Below are 16,903 nucleotides of genomic sequence, written 5' to 3'. Positions count from 1 at the left end.
GACTCTTCTAGGATACTTGACTTAAAATCCAAGCAAGGATGCCAGGACATGATGCAAACACACTTACTGTGCCTTTTAGCAGAGAAAGAGCAATCCTCGCAGTAGTGGTGGAAGTGCCGGAGTTTCTGTGGCAGATGGCAGATGAAAAGCATAAATCAATGCGGCGTGTACATGTTAGTATGGGCGCAGTATGTAAATCCCAGAAGGCATCTCTGCATTTACTGAAGCAGGAAGAGCTGCCCCGGAAGGAAGGCCGCCAGCAGCAGTAAGAACTTCAGCGCTGGTCGGTAGGAGGTGCTGCTGCAGAGCTAGGCTCATCTGTGACAGGACCTCTGCACCCCAACACACACTTACAATAGGGGTAGATGGTGACACTTCCTTAGAAGTCAGGTAGAGGCAGCTCTCTTAGTATTTGACAAAGATGAAGGGTAACAGACAGGTCTGGTTTGCAGCGAACTGTGGCACTGACCATAGGAAACAGTGTGAAAAGGGTTTAAATTTCTTTTGGCTTTTTTCTAGTCCCCCCGAGTTTGTCTTAGTGTATGTCTCATGTTCATCTGAAAATAATGTGAATTTGATTGAATTACTCTATAAATGGTCTATCTATGTCTACATCATAGACATAGATGATGTTCTTCAAAACTCTTAATTTCTCTCTCAGTTATACTAACTGGTGAAAGAGATGAGCGAAATATCCAAGTATTGTTCTGATCCTACCTATTTCTATTCCCAGTCCTGTAAGCTCCAATTCTGTGTGTTTCTGAAGTTGTGTAATTAGGTATAAATACATTTATGGTTCCGTGTTATTAATGACACAACTCCTTTGTCATGATGATATCTCTTTATCTCTAGAATTCTTTCTGGTCTTGAAATATCACTCTGTTGTAATTGCTCTAGGTGTTTCTCCTCACATATAATTTACCCTTTTGCTTTAAACCATTTTTAAAAAATACTATTTGATATGCTTTTCAAACAGCAGGCAGCAGCAGGGCTTTGATATACATTTATTCTAATAGGAGTTTATTTTTCTGTTTCTAGATTTAATATAAATTATAAATATAAGTACAAAACCAAGGGAGATAATAATTGATCTATAATAAAGAATGTAGGAAATGCTGTCTATTTTTACAAAATTAATTATTCTGAGTTAGCTTATTTTATCATCAAAGTTTATAAGAATGCCAACACAGCTTCCTATTTTTATGACCCTTATGACCCAATAGCCAAGAAAAATACTATAATCTCTTGCTTTCCAGTCACTTTGGGATGTTGTTGACTTGGTCTTTGGCCATGTTCCAGTGGAAACTGGTGAGATGTGACCTTGCCCTCTCCCTGTGCTGAGCTGCTTCCAAGGCTGAGATGAATGATGCTAGCCTTGGGCATTCCAGGAACCACTTGCAACCAGCGGTCCCAAGAAATGTCAGATAACTTAGGCAAATAGAATCTTCTGAGCTAGTAGCTGCAGCTGAATGACTGTTGCCCAGCAGGCATCTCAAGTGTTCTGGTTGTACTTTCTATGGCTACCTCAGGCCTGGTTCTGTTTTGCTTTGTGCCCTGGGAGACTTGACAGCGAAAGTTCTCTCTCTGATGTCGGATTCCCCTCTGCATGCTGTGAATATGTTTTATTGTCATTAGTTAATAAAGAAGCTGCTTTCGGCCAATGGCTTAACAGAATAAAGCCAGGAGAAAAATTCAAACAGAGATGCAGAGAGAGAGAGAGAGAGAGAGAGAGAGAGAGAGAGAGAGAGAGAGAGAGNACCACCGAAGGAGACGCCAGATGGAACCTTACTGGTAGGCCACAGCCATGTGGCAATACACAGACTGATAGAAATGGGTTAAGATGTAAGAGCTAGCTAAAAATATGCTTAAGCCATTGGCCAAACAGTAGTGCAATTAATATAGTTTCTGTATGATTATTCTGGGTCTGGGCTGCCGGGAATGAACAAGCAGCCTTCAACCACATCTCTCTCTCTCTCTCTCTCTCTCTCTCTCTCTCTCTCTCTCTCTCTCTCTCTCTCTCCCTCCCTCCCTCCCTCCCTCCCTCCCTCCCCCCTTCTCTGGCTTTGGTCCGAGTTTCGGTAATAAGGAACATTCATTATTTTGGAGATTGGAGTTTGAGGGAGAACTGCTTAGCAGCCACTTCCCTCTGGCTCTCTGTTGCAGGGTTTTGTAAACAGGTTTTATCTCCATCCTGGATGACCTAGCTCCTTTCTCTAGTCCTCCCAGTGCAAACTCTCTCTGGGTCCAATAAACAACCCTGTGCCCTTGTACAGCATTCATGTTGGAATGACAGTGTCATCTTTATAAATACTGGTTTCAAGGGAATTGCCTAATAGTTTTGCTTTGCTAATGTCTTCCTAAAGATTCACTTTAGTCTGCTCTGAAAACCATCTTTTTACAAGGCTCTGACTCCAGCTCATGGTAGCCAGTCTAGCTGTGTGCCTTCTCCATCATAACTGAACCTTCTCTGCTCCCCCCCACCCCCTGTGTAAAGCCAGGGATCCCCAAATCTCACTTTTTGTCTTTTTTTTTTCAAAACAGGGTTTCTCTATGTAGCCCAAATCTCATTTTTAAAATTAATCCATTGCATGGCTTCATTGCCACACCCACCATGTCGGTCACTATCGAAAACACCAGCCCTAAAATCACCACCAAGGACATATGAAGAGGAAGTTGTGTGGGAGGAGAGCAGAAGAGATGTCCCACCCTAAGTCCCTTCCACAGAAGAAAATGCAGAACAAGAGGCCAACGATAAGATACAGGAAGAAGGAGGATAGGGGAATGAAGATGGTGGTGAAGAAGAGGGTAAAGACAAGGAGAAGCCTGAGGCAACTGCTTGACCAAAGGCTGTTGAAGCTAACAATGCTGATTCCAGCAGCTCCAGACTGATTAGGATGTCTAGACAGAAAAGAAATACTAAATAAATAAATAAATAAATAAATAAATAAATAAATAAAGCAATGTTTAACTCAATAGACCAACACCACTCTGACCTACTCCCTCTGTACTTCCCATCTGGGCAGCCAGACTTGGTTATTTTCCAGAGGGAAGGCCCATGTCTCAGAGCTAGTACCACACACTGACACGCGCTCTCCACCTCAGGGCACACACTCTCCTCACTATTCCACCCAAACCACAGCGAATGTTTCTTTTGCTTTTTGAGATTATAAAATACTTACATCATATCCCTCTTCCCTTTCCTCTTTCCAAACACTCTCATATATCATCCCTTGCTCGCTTACAAATTCATTGGCCTCCTTTTTCATTAAGAGTTGTTGCATATGTGTGTGTATATATATATATACATATATATACACATTCATACATATAATATTACTTGTATATGCATATTTTCAAGTCTATGGTCAGTAATTGTTTTATAATCTAGGATGACCAAACAAACCCAAGGAATTTCTTTATCTTATTTGTGACTTGACTTGTGTATGACCAAATTCATTAAGATCTCAAGAGGGTCTGGTGAGAAAAAAATTGTTAAGATCTTTAAGGGTGGGGGAAGCAACGATGAAAGAATCCTGTTCTAAGAGTCCCAGTAACAGTGTTTGATGCATGGCTAGTCTCTAAGTGGTTGATCAGAATGGAATGGTCGAAATGGTCAACCATAAAAGCTTTCCCTTTTTGCTCTTTTTGGCCATGAAGCTATTAATTCCATTTTTATTTTGTCTTGTTTGATGTACACACAAAACAACATCATATGACACAACCTGTAATTCTATTCTGATGAGTTCTAATAATTTCTAATAAGAATTCCCCTTTATAGGTCTTTTTATTTATTTACTTATTAATTTATGTATAGATATTTATGTATATAGGAGGTACATGTAAATGTGCAGGTGCATTTGGAAGCCATAGAAGGACACAGTGGTGTCTTTCCCAGGTGTTCTCCACCTTATTTTTGAGACTAAACCTAGAACTCATTCATTCAACTTGACTGTAGTAACTAGCCAGAGAGACCCCAGAGTTCCACCTCTCTCTGCCTCCCCAGTGCTAGGATTACTGGTCCACACCAAAATTACTGTTTGTTAAAAAAAAAAACAAACTTGGATGCTGGGGATCAAACTCATGTTCTCATACTTGTAAAATATCTACATGCAGCTTCTTTCTGCGGAGAAATCAAATATGGTTTAGCTTAGGCTTTTTTGAAACATAAAACTGTTTTGAAATAGTAAAAGCACCTCCAAGAAAGTGCGACATACATGGAACTTCTATGTCTTAACTTTTGGAAGCTGCGAGTGGCGCTTCCATCATATGCTACGAGCCAAGACTGTTGAGTCCCCTGGGACTTGGTTCTTTTGGACGTGTGAGCCTGGATACATCTCCAGGCTCCATGATGCCTGCCAGGGTCTCCTGCAGGGTCTGGACTCTGTGCCCTTTCAGGAGTTGGAGGATTAGTGGAGAGGAAGCTAGGACACCAAAGAGGCCTGGTAGCAGAAGCACTGGCACTTACTATTATACATCATCCATTTTCCTCCAGAGTGAGAATTCCTGAACTGTGCTCAACAGACTTTGCATCAATATATGGTATTAGAAAACTCTAGAAACCAGTTCTCCCCAGTTTTATTGTGTCTAAGTCATAACTGGTCACATCTGTGGACCAAATAAAAGAACCCTGGAGTATGAAAAGACAAGAAAGAGTAGCCATAAATCCAAGGAACCATTGACATTCAGAGAATGTGGTCATGTTCTGTCCAGAGAAAAAGATGCCTGGACTCATCTCAGGTAGATTTCCACAGGGATGTGGTGTTAGGGAGCTTTGGAAAGCTGTGTGTGATAACTTCCCTCTAGGATTCTTAACTTTGCCCAAAGGGTTTCAGTTCCTTCTATTATATAATGCTTTATTCTGCAAGTTTCTGCTTTTTAAATCTGTTCCTTGAGAATTTCATACAATGTGTTTTGGTCGTATCAAATCTCTCCCTCAATTCCAATACACATACAAGGTCCATGAGGAAGCAAGGCAGCAAAGCACGAGTTAGGAAGGTCTTTGACAATGGGAATGCATTTTGAGAAGCCTCAGCTGCACTTGATCTCTGAAATGGTCATTGTCTGTCCATTAAGACAGTGCTCTTGAATTACCCAAGAATTCTTCTTCCACTTAAGTGATTTCCAACAAATTCATCAGAGGAGGCAAAGTCCACTTCGTGGTCTTTGAAGAATTCCTGAATAATCTGAGCTTTTACTGACTTGGGGACCTAGGCATATTTCTGGATATCTAAAGTCAGCATTTTTTTTTTAATCTTAGAGTCAGGGTCTCACATAGTATAGCCTGACTTCAGACTTGCTATTTGCTTTAGGATGAACTTGAATTCCTGATCCTCTTGTCTCCACTTTCCAAGGGCTGGGATTACAGGAATGCATCATGGTTCACAACCATCTGTAAATTCAGTTCCAGGGCCTCTTCTGGCCTCTGTGGGCATTGCAAATGCATGGTACACGCACATGCATGCATACACACAGGCAAAACACTCATACACATAAAAATAAATACATCTAAAATAGAGATGATACTGAGATATACAATAGAAGTCCTCAAACACCCTCATTTCATATGGAAATACCATGCTCTTGAATCCACTGTGCATGTCCGCACAGAGGATTTATTTCCTTCCTTGTTCTTTTTGTTGAAAGAGATCTTGTAGGACAGATGGGTGGAGACACTGCTTTATCCAGGAAAGGAGAGGTTCAGCGCTTCCCCCATGTGTAACTCCAGTAACCGTGCTGAAGTATGCAAAGCAGCATTCTGGGAGGGAGGAGACAGGGTGTCATTCATCTAGGACTTCTAGGCTAATTACAGAAAGAAGGCTGCTGCTATTTTCATAGAGATTATCAGATGATCTCTGATAAATAGGATAAGACCGAAAGCATGGTTCCACCATTTGCATCATCCACTTGGATCATGGAATTGTTCAAGCGCTAGCTCATGGTCTAATCCCGTCATTTGCCAACAGTGAAGGCCATACTAGAGGGTTGTGAATCTCTGTACTGATTACTATCTACTGCAAAGAGGCGTTTCTTTGATGAGGGTTGAGAGATGCACTAATCTAGGAGTATAAAGATAAGTGCCTAGGGGTCATTGTCTTAATTAGGGCGTTGTCTATTGCTGGGAGAAGACACCATGATTGTGGCAACTCTTACAAAGAAAGCATTTAATTGGAATGGCTTGCTTGCAGTTTCAGATGTTTAGTCCATTGTCATCATGATGGGGAGCATGATGGCAGCAGGCATGGTGCTGGAGCTGAGAGTCCTTACGTCTTGATAGGCAGGCAACAGTGAGTCCAATGACTGCCATGCTGAATGAAGCTTGAGAGAAGAGACCTCAAAGCCTGTTCCCACAGTGACACAGTTCCTAGTTATTTAATCCTTTCAAGATTAATACGCAACACTGCTTAGATGACCATAACTAGAGACTAGATAGTCCAGAGACCTATGATAGAAAAAAAAATCAATAACTTTCTCCAACAAGTTCACACCTCCTAAAAGTGCCTCTTCCTTTGTTGAAGTAGCTACTTGTTTGTCCCAGCCGCTTAGCCCCGAAATAATCACACAGAAACTGTATTAATCAAATTACTACTTGGCCCATTAGCTCTAGCTTTTTTTTTTTGGCGAATCTCTTACATATTAATTTAACCCATTTCTATTAATTTGTGCATCACCATGAGGTTGTGGCCTACCAGCAAAGTTTCAGCACGTCTATCTCTGGTGGCGGCTCCTTGACTTCTCTCTGACTCACTCTGCCTCCTTTCTCCCAGCATGCCATTTAGTTTTTTATGCCTACCTAAGTTCTGCCCTATCAACAGGCCAAGGCAGTTTATTCATTAATGGTAATCACAGCATACAGAGAGAAATCCCACCTCATTCCTTTGAGGGGCATTTTATTTCAAACCACCACAGGCATGAAGCCCATTTAGCAGAACATAGTAGTTTTTTCCCTAGAGTCTGTGGCCTACACAGCCATGGGTTCCTGGCCCAGTCATCAGAGCCAGACATGAGTTGTGTCTCATGGTGGACCTTAACTCACATCAGAAAATATTTGGTTATTCCCATAACATTCATAAGACTATTATGCCAGTGGGAATTATTAATTTATAAGAATTATACTTATTATATGTTATATAACTTATTTATGATAGTTGTATACCTTTAAAAGATTAATTAGGGTCTAGAGAGCTGGTTAAATTGTTAAAATAACTTTAGAGGACCCAGGTTTGACTCCCAGCATCCACATGGCATATCATACATGTCTGTAACTTCAGTTCCAGGAGATTTGATGACCTCTTTTAGCCTCAGTGGGCCCCAAGTGTGTAAGTGGTACACATGTAGGCAAAACATCCATGCTCATAAAATAAAATGAATAAACCAACTCATTTTCCAAGGTATCTGTATCATTTTGCAGTGTCCCCTAGAGTGTATGAATGATATAAACTTCCCCATAGCCATGTCAGCATTTGGTGTCAACCCTTTGTTTTAGCCCTTCTAATGAGTCTGTATGTAATGCTTGCGTTTTCCTGATATACTAGGTTGAGCATCTCCTTGAATAACTATTTCCATGAGCATATTTTCATTAGCAACCATCGGTGTGTTTTTAGATGTTTAAGGAAAACCGGGTCTATCTGCCTACCCTCTTACTCATCCTTAGGAGTCAGTCTGTGTTGTTTACAGAAAGAAACCAGCTTGCCCACATGTGCTCCAGTCCTATGGATTCTATCAGGGCTTGACTTCACCAGCAAGCACAGTGCCTCCTAGACCAATTTACATAGTTCTCTGCATGTCTAACCTTTTTAAATTTTGTGTCTTGGTTTCTTCGGATATATGTCCTGGTCCTCCTTAAGTTGGGCTTCTGTCTTTTTCTGTTCCAAGGCTCTGTTTTCTCAGCTCCCATGTTTACCCACTCTGTGTTGTACTTTGACATGAAGGGTTATCAAATGACTAGTAGTAACCGAAGAATATGGGAACTGAGGCTTTGGGCCACTGCTTGTTCTTATTCCTGTAAGGTTAACTAGAAATCCTGCAATGAACATTCTTTAATGCTATAGTTCACTAAACCACCAATGAGAGATGGTTTAGAATGAAATTAAGAGACAATAGCAAAGAAGGAACAGCTTATCTGATGAGTCCCACTGTAGCTTGCTTTCTCTGGGGCTACCAAACAGTTCCCAAATCATGACGCAGAGACTTAATACTAGTTATGAATGCTCAGCCTTACCTTATGCTTGTCTCACTAGCTCTTATAACTTAATTGAATCGGTTTCTCTTCATCTCTGAGATTTCAGGGTCTTTTACCTTTCTTTCACTCTGTTGCGTCTGGCTTTCCTGCTTTCCTGTGAGGCTGGCCGGCCCTGGGTGTCTCCCTCTCTTTGTGCCTTGTTCTCTCTCCTCATTCTCTCTTGAGCCTATATTTCTCCTTCTACATACTCTCTCTGCCTGCCAGCTGTCGGGATCCAACCACAACATAAATTGTCCCTCTGGACCGGTGTGGAGGCGTGGGAATAATTGAGACCCAGTTCACACAGCAGTATCAGAAGGGAATCTCAGGGTCCATTCAAATCCCAAACATCAGCTGAGTTTATTCATTCCAAACAGCTTTTATACCCAAAGGTAAACTGAGGAGGAAGCTCATTAGCATTCTGTCTCTGGGGAAGCAGGACTAAAGTCATGCCCACAACTATGGCTGCTCTGGCACTAGCTTGATTCGCACCACTTCCCAGGTGATCTCCATAATTACAAAGAAGGGAGCAGAACAACATTAGCGTATCCTGACCCAGGCACAAGCCTGTCTGTAAGTGCTAGGTGGTGGCCAACTGTGGCTTGAGAGCCTGGCCACCATACAGTGTAGAAATATGTGGCCTGTATATTAGCCCACAGCCAGCCCTGTCTATTCCAATACTGCCTAGCTGTTGGCCATTCAGCTTTTAATTAAACCAGCTTTTTTTTTTTTCAAGCGCCTTAGGCACCTGCAAGGTAAAACAGCATCGCGTCTTTACATAGTTAAACAAATTCAGCATAAACAAAAGCAACACACCTGTGCATAATTAAACAAACGAAGCATAAACAAATGTAACACATCTTTACATAGTTCAAGTAATATTCCACAACATCCCCCAGCTTGCCACTGAAGAACCTGGAAAATTCAGATCCACATTCAGAGTTTATGGAACTTTTATCTTGGTCAAAGGGAATGGTACTGAGTGGTTAGACCTCTGAAGAGACTACGTGATACAGCCCAGATGACCTGCACTGATTACCTGATGTGGGGCTTCAGTATGCTCCACCGCATAGAGCTATAGCAACTATCTATGGGGGTTCCAAGTCTTGACACTCAGAGAGCCGAAGAGTCGCATATTCCTTAGCAGTTACTTAAAAACAAACCCCCTTCCTCATGTCAAGAGGAGTGATGGGCATCTGCTCTAGACGTTACCCAGGCAGTGCAGAGTCTGGGAGGTCGACACATTCAACCTCTCACCTCATTAGCAGCTGGAACTTGTTCATACATCTTCTCCTTTCACGCCCCTGAATAGAGGGAGGAGGCCAAGAGTGGTCACAGATGATTAGATAAATTTTGTTGGATTCAGGGCTCTTCGTCAACCGGTTTAAACCTCTCATTTTACAAGGAGACAGCTGGGACCCTGAGGTACTCAAAGTAATGTGCACATACAGCGCCTGCTTAATATTTACAGCGTTTTACCTCAGGCTGAAGTTGGAGATAAAGAATCCTCAGAGACATACCAACCCTAAAATTCTCATGCTGTGAAGGGAACTTTGGGTCTCTTGGTAGATCTTGTTTTATATCTCAGAGGGAAATAATTTTAAAGGATGTTCCAAAATTAATTGCTTATCTTATAAAGTTGGGCTCAAAGTTAAAATCCTATCAGTACTACATCTGGAAAAGATAAAGAGATTGATTAGCACTTACAGAAAGCTGTACTGTAAATGAGAAGAGTTTCAATTTTAAAACAGTCTGTATTTTCTACCATTCCTATTGGTGAGTTACCTTCTTTCATCACTGAGGTACTCGCTTTATGGTTCTTTAGAATATGTCAGGTAGGAAATGGATTTGTTTGAGATCTACAGGATAAAATATCCACCAAACCATAATGTATTTTTCTTACACATGTTTGCTCCGACTTCAATCATGTGGCAATGTACTAAGCACCTCTTAAGAAACAGAGCTGGACGGGGCACACCCAGGTCATGTGTAGAGCCAAGTCTGTAGGAAGATTCAGACACATGAGACCCTGTGGAGAATGAGGGGCGTCAAGGCTGTGAACCAAAAACATACTCTGCAATTACTGTTACAACTCTCTTACTCTTCTTCTTCTTCCTCTTCTTCTTCTTCTTCTTCTTCTTCTTCTTCTTCTTCTTCTTCTTCTTCTTCTTCTTCTTCTTCTTCTTCTTCTTCTTCTTCTTCTTCTTTTCCCTCCAAGTAAGAATGAGTTGCTCCTTTCTCTAGAAATCTAGGTCAGGTCTTGTGACTTTCCTGGTAGGTCATAAATCATGTTCTCTGGTCAGTCCTTTGTCTCTACACAAAGGGCCTTGTTTCAGCAATTAACTATCCAAATTTCATATTTCCTCTGAAGTTTGAGTCTGGGAACTCTAGCTTCACCCTGCTTCAGAGGCATGGGCAGTGATTCCATTTCCGCCATCAGGTTCTGCTCTTCTTGACCCATTCACCAGGCTGCTTTGGGTTTCTCCAAGACCAGACCCTCATGCAAGGTGACAGTGAATGGTCACAAGGCAATGGGTGGCTTAGCTGGCACTTGGGCAGCCTTACATTGGCCTCCTTGGGCAGGTACAGGGGTTTTGCAGGTGGAATTTCATTCAGGTTATGTGTAGGTGCTTGGTAGCAATGCAAGGCAACCTCTTTCAGTGTGAGTGGCACATTTTCTTTTGGGTAGAAGTTTGATCTCAGGGACAGGAGATAACAGCATGTCTTCTGACCTTCATATATGCACTATGAATAAATAAGTAAATGTTATCTTAAAAAAGTAAATAAAGTAGATAGCAATAGAGGAAGACACCGGATTTTGACTTCTGGTCTCTACATGTATACACACACACACACACACACACACACACAGGTGAGGGGTAACAGACATAGATGAAAAGCCCTGATCAGTAGGCTTGAGTAAGTAATCCATGGAGTAAGGGTCCTACATCACTAACAACTTTCTAAAAGAAATTATTTTGTTTGTGTGTTTTTGTGGATTATGGGCTCCAGGGATCAAACTCAGGTCCTCAGGCAGCAAATGTTTTTACCCCCTAAGCCAACCCTCAGAGTCTATTTCTTGCTAATGTGAAGTTCTTGTTTCCTTGTCATGATGTCCCCAAAAGATTGTTGTTGTTGTTGTTGTTGTTGTTGTTGTTGTTGTTGTTGTTGTTGTTCTTCTTCTTCTTCTTCTTCTTCTTCTTCTTCTTCTTCTTCTTCTTCTTCTTCTTCTTCTTCTTCTTCTTCTTCTTCTTCTTCAAGGCTCTCTACCCTATATCTTGACTGAGAAAGGTCCAAGATGCCAGTTCAAGGACTAGGGATACTCTAAACTATTCCACACAATAAAAACAGAAGAGACATTGCCAGAGTCTTTTTATGAGGCGACAGTTATCCTGGTGCCCAAACCACACAAAGATGCAACTAAGAAAGAGAATTACAGACCAATCTCCCTCATGAACACTGATGCAAAAGCACTCAACAAAATACTGGCAAACTGAATCCAAGAACACATCAAAAAAATCATTCACCATGATCAAGTTGGCTTCATCCCAGAGATACAGAGATAGTTCAACATACGAAAATCTATCAGTGTAATCCATCATATAAATAAACTGAAAGAAAAAACCATATGATCATCTCATTAGATGCTAAAAAAGCTTTTGACAAAAGCCAAGACCCCTTCATGAAAAGGTCTTGGAGAAATCAGGTATACAAGGAGTGTATCTAAACATAATAAAAGTAATATACAACAAGCTGACAGCCAATATCAAATTAAATAGAGAGAAACTCAAAGTGATCCCACTAAAATCAAGAACAAGACAAGGTTGTCTACTCTGTATCTATTCAGCATAGTTCTCAAAGTTTTAGCTAGAACAATAAGACAATAAAAGACCAAAGGGATACACATGGGAAAGGAAGAAGACAAACTTTAGCTATTTGCAGAAGATATTAGTAGTCTATATAAGTGACCCCAAAATTCAATGAGGGAACACCTACACCTGATAAACACCTTTAGTAGTGTGGCAGGATACAAGACCACATCAAAAACTCAGTAGCCTTCCTATATATAAATGATAAAGGGGCTAAGAAAGAAATCAGAGAAACATCTCCATTCACAGTAGCCACAAAAACCATAAAATATCTTGGAGTAACACTAACCAAAGCATTGAAAGACCTGTACAACAAGAATTTTAAGTCTTTGAAGAAAGAAATTGAGGAAGGTATCAGAAAATGGAAAGATCTCCCATTCTCTTGGATAGGTAGGATCAATCTTTTCTTCTAACAGTATACTGTACAATAGGTCTTTGAGGTCTCATATCAGATGGGCCAGAAAGAGAGAACAATGAAACACACACCTATCATATAGTCCTAATAATCAGAAGTGACATACTTCCACTGACATTTTATTAGTAAAAACTTGTTACAATGCTGCATCTGGATATGAGGTCATCCTTGTATGTGGCAATTTCTAGCAGCAAACATTAAGTATGAGACAGACCAATCTGTTTGCATGAAGCAGAGACAAGGAGTCAATCAGCAGACAGGGAATGTCTGCAGGCAGGGTAACGCTCAGCCTTCTGGTAAAAGCCAGGCTGGGTACCTTCCATTTACCCTCTTGAGCCACACTGACCCTTTTCCGATCCTTCTCTGAGTCTTGCTGGGCTTCAAAGAGCTCCCTTGACCTTTGGATTCCAGTAAGGGTCAGCCTATGACCAGCACCAACAGAGATCTGAAGAGCAGATGGTGGCAGAAGAGACTGGGTTCCCAACTCGCCTTGCAGGTTTGCAAGGTGGTGGTAGCTTCCATAAGAGTCACAGTCCGTGTGGCTCTCACCACAGTCTTCACTGTTTCTATGTCCTAACAAGTGCTGCTTCTCCCCACTCCTCCAGCACCAGTTCCCATCAAAACAGCACCTCATCCTGAGGCCTCTCTATCCTGGCCCATTCCCTAGTAGAGCTTTTGTTAAATTCTCCGTAAATGTCTACTTGTTTCTCCTGGGACCATGCCTAATTTGCAGTGGGGAAGGGAGGTCAGGGGAGTGGGCGGGACCATGGACAAAATTGAGAAAAACTAGGTCAAGGAGGGATAAGTCATAGGAATAACCCATTTGAGCTACAAGGTCTTTTGTGTAGCTGGAGGAATGCAAAGGAAGGTCAGAATGAAGTGTCCCATCACCAGGAGGGCCTTTGTGTCTTCTGGCTTCTTGTCAACAGTATCAAGATGAATCAGAAGGCCTTGAAGCAACTGAGGGTTTGAACTAAGACTCACCGAGCAGACCAGAGAAGGACATCAAGTTCCCATCATGTAGCCTGTGCAGAATGATTCTCATGCTGTGAGCTGATAAACTCATGTTGCAGGCAATAACTTCCTGTGGAGCAAACAAACAAAAGAGAGGGAGCTCCAGGCGGGTCCTGGTTTTGGGGGGGGGAGAACAAGAGGAAAAGTGCAAAGGACTCTCAGAGGTCACTTCCGCCACACCGCATCACCTCTATGCCCATTCATTTGTCACTGAAAGGTGACGGGCAATCTCTGGGAGCTTTCTCCACCTTCCTCCCCCAGAGGGAAGACCAGTCATTAGAGGATCATTTATTATGGGAAAGATGATGGAATTTGTTGGGCAGCCAGTTTTCCTAATGTGTACTTGTTATGCGAAGCTAGAAAGTCTGAAATCTGTAGTGATAAATACTATTTGTTAAGTCGCATAATGATTTAATATAGCAGACCACCTCTAAAATATCCCCAAAGTCGCCAATGTTTATGCAGAGTGGGAATGAGTTCTGGGCAGAAATCTTTGTTTTTTCTTCCCCATGTTCTCTTCATAGAAACTGACACTATTATCTTAAGGTAAATGAAGCTTACATTGTTATATATTTGTATAATTATTTCCAATCATTCACTTTAAATATTATTTTGTCCTATTCCTTTCTGTTTAGAATATTTTAAGATTTTAGTATCAGAATTCCAAGACCTTAAATGTGAAGATATAGTTCTTCTATTATTTTTGATCTTAATTATGGTCATTAGAAGAAATCTTATATGTACATGTTTCTGTGCAGGGGTAGACATGTGTGCATGCATGTGGAGACTGTGCGTCAATATTGGGCTCTTTCTCAGTCGCTTCTCCTTCTTCTTGGTTTTCGAGACTGGGTATCTCACCGAACCTGGTGTTCACCACCTTGACTAGACTAGCTGATGAACAAATCCCATGGATCTCCCGTCTCTGCCTCCTCGATTAGAGGCCTGAGATATGGTGCCGGCCTTCTACATGAGTGCTGGAAATCCAAATCAAGCCTCTGTGTTTATGTGGCAAGTTCTTTAGTGGCAGAAACATCCCCCAGCCCCTCAAAGAGAGTTTGGCAGGCTGGAGAGATGGCTCAGTGGTTAAGAACCTTGGCTGCTCTTGCAGAGATACTGAGTTCAATTCCCAGCAACAACATGGTGGCTCACAACCACCTATAATGAGATCTGGTGCCTTCTTCTGGACTGCAGGCACACATGCAGACAGAATACTGTATACATAGTAAATAAATATTTTTTATTTACTATAAGAGAGAGAGAGAGAGAGAGAGAGAGAGAAAGAGAGAGAGAGAGAGAGAGAGAGAGAGAGAGAGAGAGAGCTTGGCTTCTTCCATTATGTGGGTTTTGGTTTTTTTTTTTAACAATTGAGGGAGTGAAATCCTGTTTTTCTTCTTCCATTTTTGGTAAAGGTACTATGGATTCATAACATTTTTAGAAGCTTCTATTGATTCAAACACTAGAAAATGCTCTTGCTGGTTCACCCATACTTCTGCTGACAGGGTTGCCTTTTATGCTGCCCTAGTAAGCTGCTCTCTGGAGTGCTGCAGCTGGTGGGTGTTAGGGACAGCTCTCTTGCTCTTATGAACTGTCCCCATTATTCATCTGTCTTGTCGTGGCATGGGTGGACGAAAGATGCCTTCCCCTCCAATCCCTCGCCCATCAATGCCTGAAACAGGTGGAGAAGCTGGCCATGGGGCCATAAAAGCAGAAGGGCTGTCCCAGCCCCTCACCAGCTGCACCACTCAGGAGAGAGTTGGCTGTACCTCCTAGGCAACACAATAGAGCTGGCCCTAGTGGTGCAGGGTGGGAGAGCCAACCCTGAGGGCATGAAAGCAAGAAAACTGGTCCCCCCCCACTCGTGGCTGAGAGAGGCGAATTGACAGGGGCAACGCTGGGCAGCTCATCCTGGAGGTGAGGACAGGGGAGAACTGTGGGCCGACCAACCCAGCAACCACCCAGACCCAGACCCAGAGCTGTAAGTTGGCCCATCCCATCATCCACCTCATGTATGATCTGCTGGATCATGTGAAGGGCTGGTTCTGAAGACCCAAAGTTACAGGATCTCTGTGACATGGGACAACAGGATATCCATGAGGAGCTCCAGTGAGGAGCCAGCATTGACGATGTAGCAAAAACCAGAGACCTCAGACCAGATCAACAACTCAATGCAATGAACACTTGCAGGCAGCAATATATGGACTAAAGGTCCGTGTGACTTCCTGTGCCACACTACAGCTCCCGCAAAGAGATTTCTTTTCTCTCTCTCTTTTTAAAAAAAATTTAGGGGCTGGAGAAATGGCTCAGAGGTTAAGAGCACTGGCTGCTCTTCCAGAGGTCCTGAGTTCAATTCCCAGCAACCACATGGTGGCTCACAACCATCTGTACTGAGATCTGGCGCCCTCCTCTGGCGTGCGGGCATACATCAAGGCAGAATGTTGTATACATAATAAATAAATCTTAAAAAAAAAAAAAAGTTTTATCCTAAGGGAGGTTACAAGGGCAGAAGGCAGATGGGAAGGGACAGGGAGATGAGTGGTATCAAGATGTATAATGTGAAATCCACAAAGAATCAATAAGAAGTTAAATTTGAAGAAGAATGAGCCATTTTCCAAGTTGACCCACTTTATTTAGAATTAGAATAAAGTTCATGTCATGTTTCACATTTGCTCCTTGTTTCTGGACATGGTCAGTATCTACCAACTGGAGCCCACTACCAAGAGGCGGCTGTTGGTGATCATGACTGGTGTTATGTGGCCTACTGATCAGCCTGGATGGAAGGCCTGTCAACCAGGGGCTCGATCTCTATCCAGTTCCCCTTCTCATCCCAGGGCACATAGCAAGCCACATTTTCATTCAGGAATTTGAACCACAAGTTACCCAGGGAAAGGGGTACCTATCAGTGGTATTACCTGAGAGACCATAAGATGGACTTTACTGTTGTTCACATTGTGAGGTAAATATGCCAGCTAGAAGATGCATAGCAAAAAAAAAAAAAAAAAAAACCAATTCTTGAATTCTTGAAAGCACTGAATAGGCTACATGCTAGAAACTTCTTCTCTTTTTTTTTGTGTCCACTATATCTTAGGAGAAACTCTCATTCCTTACACCAGTGACTTCAAGTCCTTCTGGTGAATCTTAATTCTGTGATTTTTCTGGAAGCTGTCACTTAACAATCCTGTGAGATGGGAACTAGAGCTTCCACTGTCATTTGCCCTTCCTTCAGGTCTCTGTTGTTGCACTTATTGGCTTAACCTCAATGAAAGCCACAGGCCAAGGGGGTACTATCATCCTGAAAAGAACTGAAGGAGGGTGTGTGTGTGTGTGTGTGTGTGTGTGTGTGTGTGTGTGTTTAATCAAAACGCATTGCATATATATATATATGAAGAT

This window comes from Alexandromys fortis, unplaced genomic scaffold (genome assembly GCF_014885135.2).
Source record: "Alexandromys fortis isolate MF-2015 unplaced genomic scaffold, M_Fortis_MF-2015_v1.1 scaffold_0, whole genome shotgun sequence".
NCBI classification, from domain to species: domain Eukaryota; kingdom Metazoa; phylum Chordata; class Mammalia; order Rodentia; family Cricetidae; genus Alexandromys; species Alexandromys fortis.
The sequence above is the reverse complement of the archived record's forward strand: the minus strand, read 5'-3'. Positions refer to the sequence as shown.